The sequence below is a fragment of the Pan paniscus genome, chromosome 1, assembly GCF_029289425.2.
Source record: "Pan paniscus chromosome 1, NHGRI_mPanPan1-v2.0_pri, whole genome shotgun sequence".
NCBI lineage: Eukaryota > Metazoa > Chordata > Mammalia > Primates > Hominidae > Pan > Pan paniscus.
Window position 1 is genome coordinate 141,707,004 of NC_073249.2, and position 14,641 is coordinate 141,721,644.

The following is a 14,641-nucleotide window of genomic DNA, read 5'->3' on the forward strand; positions in this document are numbered from 1 at the left end:
TTCTCTTTTCTGACTCCCCTGGGCTTCTACATTCCAGCCCTCTTGTCGTTGTCTACCCACGCAGTCTTTTTCTTCTTTCTCTGACTGAAACATCTTCATGGTCTTTTTGAGTATTGTATTCCAGCAACTTTTCTTTTATTTCACAATGAGAGGTTTATTGGTATCTAGATTTAATAAATATATTCTCTTTTCAGTGACCAGGTTTTTGAAAAGCAAAAAGGATAGACCCAGCAGAATTTCAGGAACATTCCATATTCCCTGAGTGAGACGCCTTAGTATGTAGCCCTGGATCCAGAGTGCTAAACAGCTTCATTCCTCCTCTGGCTAAAAGCCTCACTTTGTTATGGGTTGCAGGTAGGGCACTCATTTGCCCCTTAACCTAGACCAGTTCTGCTTTTCTAGAGGCAATAAAATTCATGATCATGTAAAAAATGAGATCTTGTAATACCTACCCAATAGGGAAATTATGAAACAGCCATGTTTTAATAGCACTTTCCAGCCCACTGCCGAAAGAGCTGTGGAAATCCAATGTTAGTCTTGTTTTTGTGGCTAGTGTGACTTATTTTGCTTCAGTGATGCAACAGGTAAGCAAACAATGGTTGCTTATGATCAAGGTAAGATTTGAGATTTACATATGACACCTTTAAAGAAGCAAAGACATCTATCTTTCCTTAACAAAAATCTTACTCAACTGGCTCTCTGTAATGACTGGGTATCAACACAAATCAGATAATGTGTTTTGATGTTTTAGAAAATTCCAGTTGCTCTTGAGGCTTCATTATTGACAAGGGCTATCAGGCTTTCCAAGAGGGTCTTATCTGCAAGCTGCAGCAGTTACTGCGTGAGCTGCCAAACAGGTTCAGTGGGATTACACAGCTGCCTTGGAGCTGGAGGCCAGGCGGGGTGAACTCCCTGCTTTCTCTTTTCAAGGCCTGCAGGCTTTGACCTGTAAATAGGTGCCTAAACAGGGTCTAATCTGTCACACAAATATGCCTTAGCAAAAGTGGTAATGTCCCTTATTACCTGGTTTAGCAACGATTCCAAGACATATATTTAGAGAGGTACTTGTATAAATTGCTATACTTGAAGCTATGCCTGGTGTTTCTATAAAACTCTCTTAAGAGATGATACAATGGTTCACATTTTATTTATAGCAACCAATGGAAACAAGGCCTTTTCTATAACCCCAGCTCTCAAGAGCAGTTCTAAAATAACAAACCAACATGTGCAATTTGAAGATATGCCCTTTAGGCTGAGCTCAAGTGTTCTGTTCTTAGGGGATTGCATTTTATGACTTTTCCCCTCTGCCTGCCATGATTTATGATCTTAATGCTTCTATTAAGAAACAGATTTTGAGATGACTTTTGAGATGACTTTTCCCCTCTGCCTGCCATGATTTATGATCTTAATGCTTCTATTAAGAAACAGATTTCAATTTTTAGTTTTTTCTTGATAGTTCAGAGAACTGTTTTCAATTTGTAAAAGATAAAAAAAACCTCCTTAAAATTGGTGTAATCTTTGACATTCACAGTTGAAAAGTAAATTCCTAGCTAAGATTTGCTGTTTTATTCCTAAAAATTGGGACAGATTGGGTAAAAAAAATGCAAAGAGCTATTTAAATGTAAGTTGTTTTGAAGGCTGTTTGGCAGGATGCTTGCAGAAAAATGTAATTAGAAGAGAGATTAGGACTTCCACTTACCAAATAATGTAAATATTTAAAATAGGCAGTTAGCACTTAATAATAACAAAAATCCTTATCAGAATAGCATTCTTCTTTTGAAGTGGGGAAGAATAACAACTGGTCATTCTGTTCTACAGTAGCAAGTCAAAGCTTGTTATTGGGAATGATATAGACTATTAAAACATTATCTTCCTTAATGTGCATTTCATTAATTAACTTTTCAATGTTAGTATTCTATAAAGCAAAACGGAAGCTATATATACCAATTATTTAAAGCATACTCATAACTACCAGTTATTTAAAGCATATTTAGCATTTAATATATATGGCAAGGTACTCTTTTCTTAAGAGATATACTTTAATAGAACTGGCTCCATGGTGGTAGACAATAATTAAATAGCCAATGTTAAACAATGACTTGTTTTACCCTTCCTTTTTTAGTTAGGACAGTCATTTTGAAGGTATCATTTTGTAGCATATATTCAAGTCTGAAGAACTTTTCAACTTTATTTGCTTCCATAATTAGCTCTGTGATATGAAAGTGACAAGAATTGCCAGGTTTTCCAATTTAAAATATTGCCACAATTTTGATATTAAATGAACAACTTTGAGGCAATTTATTTTGTAACAACCTGAACTAATGTGAGACAGAAATAATACAGGGGTGGCTGCAGGAGAATAGAAAATTCCAGGCAGCAGTTTCACATGACTAGGAAAAGGAAACTGTTGAAATACCCACAGAAGCTAGGGGCTTATAAGATCCCCAAAACCAGGATGTAGATCACGCTGGCTAAGACCCAACTGGACCCAACATGGTGCTAGATTTGATCTAAGTTTCACCTAGGACCTTATTATATACTCATTAACATGCTAAATCACCCATCAGTGCCATGACAGTTCCAGGGACACCCATAGTTAATGGTTGACACAACAGTTCTGAGAAATCTCTACCTTTTTCTAGGAATTTTCATGAATATTCCACCCCTTAGTTAAAGAAAACCCTAAAGGTAGCTACCTCAAACCCCCATGCACGTGACTCTCTCTTATGTACGCCTGCGCTCCCTTTTCTTGAGTGTGCATTTTTTGCTTTGCAGTAAATCTTCGTACTTTCACTACTTTCTGATTCATCGTTGAATTCCTTCTTACCATGTTGTCAAGAACCTGGACACTGGCCAGGGTCGAGGTCCCACCAGCATTTCAGGACCTCACCTATCCCGCTAGTATCAAATTGACACTGTTTATTTAACCTAAAACAAATAATTACAAGGTCTATAAATGATATTATATTATTGACACCATGGATTTTGTGGAGTATCTCAGTTTCAGAAATACTTTTTTTGCACAACCTCAGTCTGATTTATATGTCTGTTTTAAGGCCGCTGCCTTTTGCCTCACTCCTTTTCCATTCATTCATTCATTCATTCATTCATTCATTCATTCATCTATCCACCAACTACTATGTGCCAGGCCCTACGTATATGAAGAACAATATTTGAGCTGACACTTGAAGGATAAGTTGGGTTGTACCTGTGCTTGTTTTCTGCCCTCATGGAGTTTACATCCTAGTGGGAGAGACAGACAGTAAATAAGTAAAATATATCAACAAAGAAGATAATTACAGTTTGTGATATATGTTATGACCAGAAACTCTTTGTTACAAGGACATTTAAGCTTAGACCAGAGGGCTGAACAAGAGCCATGAATTCTCTGCAAAAAGGAACTATTGTGCAAAGTCCCTGAGCAGGAAATCTTTGGCAGGTTTGGGAAACAAAAAGGTGACCAGCGTAGTGGGAGGGGGAGGGGGAGAGTGGTATGAAGTGAATACTATGATTTGAATATTTGTGTCCACTGCCAACCCGCCATATGTTGAAATCCTAACTCCCAAAGTGATGGTATTAAGAGATGAGACCTTTGAATGGGATTAGCGCCCTTATAAAGGAGGCCCAAGAGAGGTCTCTTGCCCCATCTACCATGTGAGGACACAGTGAGAAGGTGCCATCTATGAACCAGAAAGTGGGCCTTCACCAGACACCAAATCTACTACCACCTTGATGTTGGACTGCCCAGCCTCCAGAACTGTAATAAATAAATTTCTGTTGTTTATATGCCACCAGTTTATGGTATTTTGTTGTAGCAGCTGGAACAGACTAAGACACTGAAGATACAAAGGCAGGTAGAAGCCACATTGTGCAGGCCCTTGTAGGCTGAGGAAGGGGGTTTGGAATGTATTCTATAAGCAATAAGGCCCTGAAGGGCTTAAGCAGCAGAGAGTTGGGGATGTGAAGGGGACAAGTGTTCAGGATCAAGTGTGTCACATGCAAAAATGTGGAGATATGAAAAAGCATGGCTGGGAGTGGTGGCTCACACCTGTAATCCCAGCACTTTGGAAGGCCAAGGCAGGAGGATCACTTGAGCCCAGAAGTTTGAGACCAGCCTGGGCAATATAGTGAGACCTCACTGTTAAAAAAATAGGAGAAAATTTAGTCACACATGGTGGCACACACCTGTAGTCTCAGCTACTCGTGAGGCTGAGTCAGGAGTATTGCTTGAGCCCGAGGTTAAGGCTGCAGTGAGCCAAGATCACACCACTGCACTCCAGCCTGGGTGACAGAGCAAGACCCTATCTCTAAAAAGATAAGAAATAAAAACTATGGTAAAATTGTTAAAATTTAGGAAAGGGCTCCTTGTTTAGAATTTTGAATGGAAATGGATATGATAACTAACTTGAGCAGTTTTCTGCACTAAAATTTTGTCAGTAGTCAAAAGTTAAATGACAGCCCCTAAAGTCCAAAGCTTTAGAATATTTCACTATGCCAGTGAAATTAAGCATGTTTTCTAAATGGATTTATCATGCTCTGAGGACACATTAAATGAACTAAGTGAGCAACTTTGACCCACTGGTTGTCTTTCAAAGGACACAGAACAGTATCATTTTCTCCTTCCTTTTCTCTGGCCATAGGTAATCAGAAATCATTGGTGATTCTTATTTTTATTGGTTCAGAAATCACTGCCTCTCTAAAGGGTGCAGGGAGATCATTTATGGTGAAAGTGTCTATTTCCATGAATAAGAATTACATTAACAGGATGGAATTTTATATTAATAGGATGTTTGTGTTTGGGCAGAAATCCATTATGAGTTTCTAAAAAACCTTTCATTAAATTATGAATTCAATTTCAGCCTTTGCATTTCTTCCTTATACTGATGGCCATCTTCTCCATGTCTTCCCAAAGGGAGATTTCTGGCAGGCTCTTCCATTGATAAGCTTTCCAGTTATAACTAATCTTTCTGATCCCTCTTTGCCTTTCTGTCTTGGCCTGTAATTGACCTCATTCACGCGTTTTCTTTAGCATACCAAATACTCTGTGTTTCTCCAGCAGTAGTTCTGGAATGTTTACATGGAGAATTAGTTTATAGTTTGGCTTATTCGTTTGTTAACATAATGCTATGGAATGAAATCCTTGCTTTCCTTCAGCCTTGACAGGTCTTGGCAGTAACTGCTACTTCATTGCGATTTCCTTTTGGGGAAAAAGCACTCACTCCTCTTTCACACACGACCTCACCACAGTCATTTCCCCGAATGGGATGTTAAACCTCTCCCTCTTCCAAGTCTTACTTAGGAGTTGATCTCACGTTCTTGTTGAAGCAGACCCCTTGCTATTCCCAAGTACACGGTGTACTTTCCCACCTCTCTGCCTTTGTTCATGCTGTTCCACAAGGGTGGATACCTTTCCACTCATCTCTACCAGCCAACATTTGGGTCGTGCCTCCTTCACTGAATCTTTTTGGAACCCTTTAATCAAAAGTCTTTGTTTGATTTCACAATGAGCATTTTTCCTAAGACTGTGAAATGACCTGATCAGATTTTTCGAAGACAACGGCTAGAACTCAAGATTCAGTAAACAAAGGGATAAGCCTGTGGCTAGAGTGGGGGGTAAAAGAACTAGGTATTTGGGGAATTAGTAAGATATAGAAGGAAAGCTTTAGCTTTCAAATCAGATTTTTTTTTTCATGTGAATTCTAAAAGTCAGTTACCACTTCTGTGACCCTGGATGACTTACTTTCCCTTCCTGAGCCTGTGAAGTTGAGATAGCAAGTCCTATTTCTCAGAGTTATGAGGATAAATGAGATGATATATGACTTAGTGCTTCGCATGGGTTTGGATCTCCAGAAATGTTAGTTTTGCATCACTAGATTCTATATGGGAAGAGATCAGGGAGGGACCCCAGTCTGCAGCTATCCAAAGAAATGGGATGCCAGGTAGTATCAAGTATAAATAGTAGGTTTGAAGAAGACTAAAGTCAGCCCATAGGAACTAGTTAGAAATTCAAAGCACAGGGATTAGAAAAGTTGAATATGTGTATCCTTAGCCTTGGTATTGTGGCTTTCATTGGCCAATAGAATGCAGCAGAAATGACATGTCAGTTCCAAGCCTAATCCTTTAGAGGCATACCACAGGTAGCCACTGCTCCTTCAGCCAGGCAGCAGAGTGAGGCATGTGTAGCCAAGCTGACCTGTAGTCTGATAGCAGAGCTGCCCCAACTGATCTGCAGACCCATCAGCCAAAAGTAAATATTCATTGTTGTATGCCCCTTATATTTTGTTTTTATTATACCGTTATTATTGCACCAATAGCTAATTCACCTCTCTTCTTATCTGTTAGTTCAATGGCATGAGGAGCCCAAAATTACCAGGTGATAGTTTACACCTGAATTACACCTGAATTACAATTCAATGAGATATTTTTGTGTCCCTTGATGGATGCATTCCTTTCACGGGGACTAAGGCCTCTAAGCCAACAGAGCACAAAATTTCAGGGACAGGAAGCACAAATTCTGTGAGAGAGTTGAGACATAATAGTGAGAAGAACCTCTACCCCCTGCTGCTACACTTTGATTCTGGGACTCCTATATTGTTACTACGGTATAAACAATATCCTATATTGGTTGCTGATACAAAGCACATACTCCATTTTGTAAAATAGAAAGAACATCACCCTTTCACAGGAGGTTGTCTCCCAGTTGGCACCAAAACTAAGCCTTCAGGAGGTCACTCAACCATTTCTTTCTTTCTCTTTTTTTCTTTTGAGACAAGGTCTCACGCTGTTACCCAGGCTGGAGTGCAGTGGAGCAATCTTGGCTCACTGCAGCCTCTGCCTCCCAGGCTTAAGTGATCCTTCCTCCCCAGCCTCCCGAGTAGCTGGGACCACAGGCGCACACCACTGCACCCAGATACTTTCCACCATTTCTAGTAGGTTATCTGCTTCTGGGTGATGGGATAAGTGTTAAGACCATGAAATCTGAGCACATATCCTATGCTGTCTGTCTTTTATTGAACTCCTTGAACAGAATCAAAGTTATGACAGAGAATAAGGCATTCTGTAAAGTCCACAGATGATGGTACTGGCAGATGTGTTGTAGGAAGGAAATGCAAATTTATATTATGAATATGTTTCTAGTCCAGGGAGAACAAATTCCCTCCATGTTGGAAGGGATCCAGCACCATCAGCCTGCTACCAAGGTGCTAGGCTCCTCCAGATGAAGGTTGCTGTTCTACAGACTCAGTGTGGACTAGGCTGATGGCAGATTAGATTCTCAGCAGTTGTTAACCAGGTCAGTCTTGTTAAGAAGAAAAACATGCACTTCATTCTACCAAATAATTTCATTGAAGAAATGAAGGAGGAGCAATGGAAGTGGTAAATATTTAGGTTAACATAGTAGACTAGTATTTACCTTTTAAGTTCTTCAAAATATATTTGATGGTTGAAAGGAAAACTTTTGAGGCTGGTGCAGTGGCTCATGCCTGTAATCCCAGCACTTTGGGAGGCCGAGGCGGGCAGATCACCTGAAGTCAGGAGTTCGAGACCTGCCTGGCCAACATGGTGAAACCCAATCTCTACTAAAAATACAAAAATTAGCTGGGGTGATGGTGGGCGCCTGTAATCCCAGGTACTCGGGAGGCTGAGGCAGGAGAATCATTTGAACCCAGGAGGTGGAGGTTGCAGTGAGCTGAGAATGTGCCATTGCACTCCAGCCTGGGCAGCAAGAGAGAAACTCCACCTCAAAAAATAAAAAAATAAAAATAAAAATAAAACAAAATTTTAACATTCTCTGATGGGGTTTCAACATACGTAGATATAAGAGATAAGACTATTATAAAGCGGGGAGGGCAAGAGGACCCGTATGTTGGGAGGTTTCTATATTCCACTTGAAGGGGTAAAATACTGATTTTAAGTGGACTGTGGAAAGTTAAGTGTGTATATTATTCCCCAGATGAACTAATTTAAAAAAAAACTATACAAAGAGATAGAGTCCAAATTGCCATAAATCAAAATGGAGTATGAAAAATTATTCAAAAACCCCAAAGAATAGAGAAAATGGGAAACAATAACAGAGAGAACACACAGAAAACAAATAATAAAAGGGTAGACCTAAATCCAAACATATGAATAATTTTCATTTTTTATTTTTTTTGAGACAGAATCTTGCTCTGCTGCCCAGGCTGGAGTGCAGTGGCATGATCACAGCTCACTGCAGCCTCTGCCTCCTGGGCTGAAGTGATCCTCCCACCTCAGCCTCCTGAGTAACTGGGGCAACAGGCACATGCCACAACACCCAGCTAAGTTTTGTATTTTTTGTAGAGACAGAGTTTCACCATGTTGCCCACGCTGGTCTCAAACTCCTGGGCTCAAGTGATCCACCTGCCTCTGTCTCTCAAAGTGTTGGAATTATAGGCGTGAGCCACTACCCCGGCTGAAACATATCAATAATTTTACTAAATTTTTGCAGATTGAACACTCCAATCAAATTTATTTCTAGTGTCATTTCTCTTTTATCTGAAGAACCTTATTTAAAATTATTTTAGAGCTGGTCTACTGGCAATGAATTATCTTAGTTTTCCTTCCTCTGAGAATATTTTTATTTCACTTTATTCCTGAAAGAGTGCTATGGGGGTATATAATTCTGAGTTTCTAGCTCTTTTCTTTCAACATTTCCTTCTGATCTGCAAGGCTCAAATCTGCAGTCATTGAAATCACTGTCCCTCTTATAGGTATGCATCATTTTTCTCTAGCTGCTTTTAAGATTATTTTTCTTTGTCTTTAGTTTTTAGGAGGTTGATTATAATTTCTGGGCATGGAGTTCTTTGGCTTTATTTTTTTCAGAGTTCACTGAATTTTTAAAAATCTCTATGTTTATGTCTTTTGCTAAACTTGTGAAGTTTTCAGTCATTACATCTTCAAATATTTTTCCAGCACCATACTCTTTTTCCTTCTGGAACTCTAATTACATAAGTTAGCCTTTGTTTTTTGTTTTGTTGTTGTTGTTGTTGTTGTTTTTTGAGACAGGTTCTCATTCTGTCACTCAGGCTGGAGTACAGTGGTATGATCACAGCTCACTGTAGCCTCAACCTCCCAGGCTCAAGTGATCCTCCTGCCTCCTGAACAGCTGGGACTACAGGCATACACCACCATATCTAGCAAATATTTGTAATTCTTCTAGAGATGAGGTTTTTCCATGTTGCCCAGGCTGGGAAAGTTATACTTTTTGTTAGTAACTCACAGGCCCCTAATGCTGCATTCATTTTTTAAAAGGAATTTTTTTTCTCTGTTTTTCAGATTAAAAGCTTTCTTTCTTTTCTTTTTCTTTCTCTCTCTTTCTTTCTTTCTCTCTTTCTTTTCCTTTCTTTTCTCATTCTTTTTTTTTTTTGACAAAGTTCTCATTATGTTGCCCAGGATGGTCTCAAGCTCCTGAGCTTAAATGAGCCTCCCACTTCAGTCTTCCAAAGTGCTGGAATTACAGATGTGAGCCACTGTGCCTGGCCCAGATTGGAAAATTTATATTGACATATCTTTAAGTTCATTGATTCTTTCCTCTGTCATCTCCATCTTTTTTTTTGAGCCTATTAGTAAAGGTGGTTTTTTTTTTGGCCATTGTATTTTTCAATTCTAATATTTCATTTGGTTCTTCTTCATATCTTCTTTTTTTCTGAGACTTTCTATTTTTCCGTTTGTTTTAAGAGTGTTCGCAAGTGTTTGGTAAAGCATTTATATAATAGCTGTTTTAAAGTCTTTGTCAGATAATTCCAACATCTGTGTTAAGTTTGTATTAGTGTCTGTTATCATTTCCCAGGCAAGCTAAGATTTTCCTGGTTCCTTGTACACCAAGTAATTTTTAAATTACTATTATTTGTAGAGATGAGGTCTTGCTACGGTGCCCAGGCTGGTCTTGAACTCCTGACCTCAAGTGATCCTCCCACTTAAGTCTTCCAAAGTGCTGGGATTACAGGCATAAGCCATCATGCCTGACTACCTCCAAGCAATTCTGGATTGTCTCTTGGACATATTGAATATCATATTCTGAAACTCTGGGTCTTATTTACATTCTATAGTGAATGTTGATTTTTTTGGTTTGTTTTTTCAGCAGATAATTTACCCTGTTAGGTTAAGGCTGCAAGTTTCAACCCACTTTCTGTGAGCTGTGGTTCTAACGTCAGCTCAGCTTTTTAAGCCTCTGTTGTGCTATTCAGATCTGTCCCACATATAGGTCATCTGGTGGCCATTTTGGGCCCTGGATGGTGGCACATTTGTTAGTTTGGTTTTCAAAGTCTTTGGTGTGCTGATTAGAATCAGATTCACGTATGCAGAGCTCACTGATGAGTTCAGGAGTTCATAATCCATCTCCCCAGTTTCTATAGTTCTTTCCAGTCCCCTGGTGCTCCCTGTTTTTGTTCTTTGGCTACCAAGCTGAGGCTTTAGTTACCCATCTCTGCTGCACCCTTCTATAACTGTGCTTGCATACAGGGCCAAGTAGCAGAAGGATGGAGAGAGAGAGAAAAAGGCAATGGGGGCTTGCCCCACTCTCTTGGGGCCACAGTTCCACCATTCAGAGAGAAAGGTTCCTTCTCATAGAGTGTTGGCTCCTGCAGGCTCCTATTGTGGTCCCCACCATCACCCCTACAAGACTGCTTGAGAGTTGGAATCCAAGACAGCAGAGAGAATAAAAAACGCCGAGGACTTCTGTACTTTCTCTGAGCATTAGGAGTTCCTACCCAGCTCTGTAACAGAAACCTAGAGGGTTTCTCCTGGAGCTCTCCCTTTTTGGGCCCCAGTGCCCGCTTCCAGGTTTAAGGCTGCATTGCATTCAGGTCAAGAGATACTGGAAGAAAAAGAAAAAAAAAAGTAAACTCATCATGATTTTGGTCATCCATTGAATGCTGATCTTCCACAATCCACCTTCTACTATTCACTTTCAGAGTCTTCAAATAGGTGTGGTGCTGCATGTGCATTCTGTCCACATTTTATAATTAGAAATGTAACACTCGAAACCCAAAACCAGAACACCCAAAACGCTGGTTTGCTTTTCGGCTTTGCAGTTATTTTATATTGTATTTGTTATGACTGCATTCTGGGGAGAAGTATCCAGACTCGTGGGTGTATGTTCGCTTTTTATTAAGAAATTTTATCTGAAAAAGAATTCTCTTGTTTCTCCTTGTCTATAATATGTGAACCAAATATAACTGTGATTCATATATTAAATACGCATTTATTTAATTTACTTCTAGGGTAAACAGAGACATAAAACTTCTCATGCCTCAGGGCAGTCTTGACTTAGGCATTGAACTCTGTTGCGAGCTTTGTTCCCTTTTTATTTGAACAATCTTCAGGCACTTAATTATGAGGTTGCTGACTGGCGTGCATGGTGAAAAAAAAGTTTTCAGGTTAGTGAACCTCTTCTACATTTAAAGAAAAACATTTACCACCAAAGTAATTTCACAGAGATCCTGGTGGAAATGACATTCCTACTGGGTAATTTGATGTTCTCATTGTAAAATAAGTTTTTAACTTTTTCCTTCCTCACACATGTTGCATCCAATATACTAGCAAGTACCAATGCTGTTTACAATAAAATATCACACTCTAAGATAATTGTTCTGTATTACCAGAATATTACTTTAGTACTACTTATGAGGTTGAAATATTGAAAAACATGGTTTCCAGCAACTACTCTTCACGTGAAGTTGAAAACTGAATTCCATTTTAATAATTATGACTGTGGGAGTGGTTACATGAGATTTTTCTTTTTGTTTATCTTTGCTTTTCCATGTTTTTAAGCTATCTATGATTTTAAAGAAAGCATCACTTTCATCAGATTAAACATGCTTTACAAATGAGGAGACTTGTACTAGAAGCTTGGAAAACTAGGGATGCATCATCTTCAAACCTGAATAAGCGTGATTAAATGGCTTGTCCCTTCTGGGTCTCAGCTATCTCATCTGAATGTGGTTACGATCATCTCTGTTCTGCTTATTTATTCCCAAAGGTTTTTGGTGAGAATCAGACTAAGAGGTAAAGTAAAAACAGTTTACTACTCATAAATTCTGTGCAATTATGAGGCTCCTGCTGATACTGAGATTATAATGATGAAAAATAAGGCAAGAGAGGGAAGTTTTATCATTACCATAGACCTTAACCCTTTCAGTCATGAGGCTAATGGTAAATTATTTAAAATTATGATATTATGCATTCCTTTCTTCTGGAAAAAATTTTTGTGTGTTGTTCCCTGAAGATCAGAGGTCAAACCTGGCAACTAGCACATGTATTTGGTTGACTCACCCAAAGTTAGCCTATGTAGTATATTTTAAAATGTGAAACTCACTTCCTTAGCCAAAGGGTGGAAGAAAGGAACATGGGAAAAGGGTGAGGGAATGATTCTTTGTAGTTCTCCATTCTTTCAGCTGAGAAAGTACTTACTCTTTTTTACTAAGTCCTCTGGTTATGTTTGGACTTGAACACTCATTGACAGGACCTGCCTGGCCCCAGTAGGCACTGAGTTTAGAATCCTGTTGTAGATGTGTAAAATCAAGTTGTCTTTGCATGAATTCTACGTTAGGTTTTTATTTTCAGAGCAATTACTGAGCTTCCATAGGGTACTGACCTCTCCAGTGACCATCACAGTGTTGCTGATGACTCTGTAGTCTCCTCTTGTCTTTTAATTAAGAAGCCACTGTATTTTATTTATTTGTGGCCGGGCACAGTGGCTCACGCCTGTAATCCCAGCATTTTGGGAGGCCGAGGCCGGCGGATCACAAGGTCAGGAGATCAAGACCATCCTGGCTAACACGGTGAAATCCCGTCTCTACTAAAAATACAAAAAATTAGCCAGGCGTGGTGGCGGGCGCCTGTAGTCCTAGCTACTTGGGAGGCTGAGGCAGGAGAATGGCGTGAACCTGGGAGGCGGAGCTTGCAGTGAGCCGAGATTGCGCCACTGCACTCTAGCCTGGGCGACAGAGTGAGACTCCGTCTCAAAAAAAAAAAAAAAAAAAAAAGAAGAAGCCACTGTATTTATTTATTTGTTTAATATGTAGACTTCAGGACTCTATCAAAAAACTAGAATATAGTATGTGAAAGCATTTCTGACAGTGATTATGCAATGAAACATAGCTTTCAAGCTGCTCTTCTCTTGGAAAATTGTCATGTTTCTTTCTTTTTTTTTTTCCTTGAGACAGAGTCTTGCTCTGTTGCCCGGGCTGGAGTGCAGTGGTGCCAGTGCATCCAAGAACACCTGGGCTCAAGTAGTGATCCTCCAGCCGCAGCCTCCCAAGTAGCTGGGACTGCAGGTGCACACCACAATGCCCGGCTAATATATATATATATATTTTTTTTAATGTTGTGTAAAGACAGAGTCTTGCCATGTTGCCCAGGCTGGTCTTGAACTCCTGGTCTCAAGCTGTCCTGCCTTGGCCTCCCAAAGTGCTGGGATTACAGGCATAAGCCACTGTACCTGGACTATGCTTCATCTTAAATGAGTCAGAGATGGTGATTTTGTCTACTCTGATGACAAAATAGATAGTTCTATTCTTCATCTTGGGTTCAGTGTTAGTGTGTGAAATAACTTTGTTAACTCTTGGATGACTTGTATAGTAAAAATGCTGAGAAGGTGACAGGAATGTGACTTGAGACTGATGTCCAGACTTCAGAAGATAGGTAGAGGCGTGCAGTGCTGGGCCCAATGGATTCAATGAATCACATATGATCTCAGCCTTCAAGGAAAGTATAATAATGCAGAAAAGAATTTCTTTGACAATTACTATCTTGTCTTGTGATGAGTAATTGGAGAGAGAACTCTTCAGAGCAAAGAAACTATCCTAAATTCCTGATGTGATTTATCAGTATTTATCTCAAATATACAAAAAAGCAAAATCTTTCACTGCTTTGATAACCTTTTAAAAACATGTTACTTTAAAAACTTTCTTGTTTTGAAAGAATATACTTTCTTTTTTTTTTTTTTTTTTTTTTGAGACAGAGTCTCGCTCTGTCACCCAGGCTGGAGTGCAATGGCACAATTCTGGCTCACTGCAAACTCTGCCTCCTGGGTTCAAGTGATTCTCTTGCCTCAGCCTCCCGAGTAGCTGGGATTACAGGTGCCTGCCACCAGCCCAGCTAACTTTTTTGTATTTTTAATAGAGACGGGGTTTCACCAGGTTAGCCAGGCTGGTCTTGAACTCCTGACCTAAGAATTCACTTGAAATATGTTTCTTGGAACATATCATTTCTACACTGAATGGACATATCTGGCCTTATATATACTATGTCTCACTTTCTTGTGTGTGCCATAATTGCATGCATGCACCACCCTTTAAAACAGCAACTGAGGGCCGGACACGGTGGCTCACACCTGTGACCCCAGCACTTTGGGAGGCCGAGGAGGGCCGATCACGAGGTCAGGAGGTCAAGACCATCCTGCCTAACACGGTGAAACCCTGTCTCTACTAAAAATACAAAAATTAGCTGGGCGTGGTGGCAGGCGCCCGTAGTCCCAGCTACTTGGGAGGCTGAGGCAGGAGAATGGTGTGAACCAGCTTGCAGTGAGCCGAGATTGAGCCACTGCACACCAGCCTGGGCTACAGAGCGAGACTCCGTCTGAAAACAAAAACAAAAACAAAAAAAAACCACAAAAAACAGC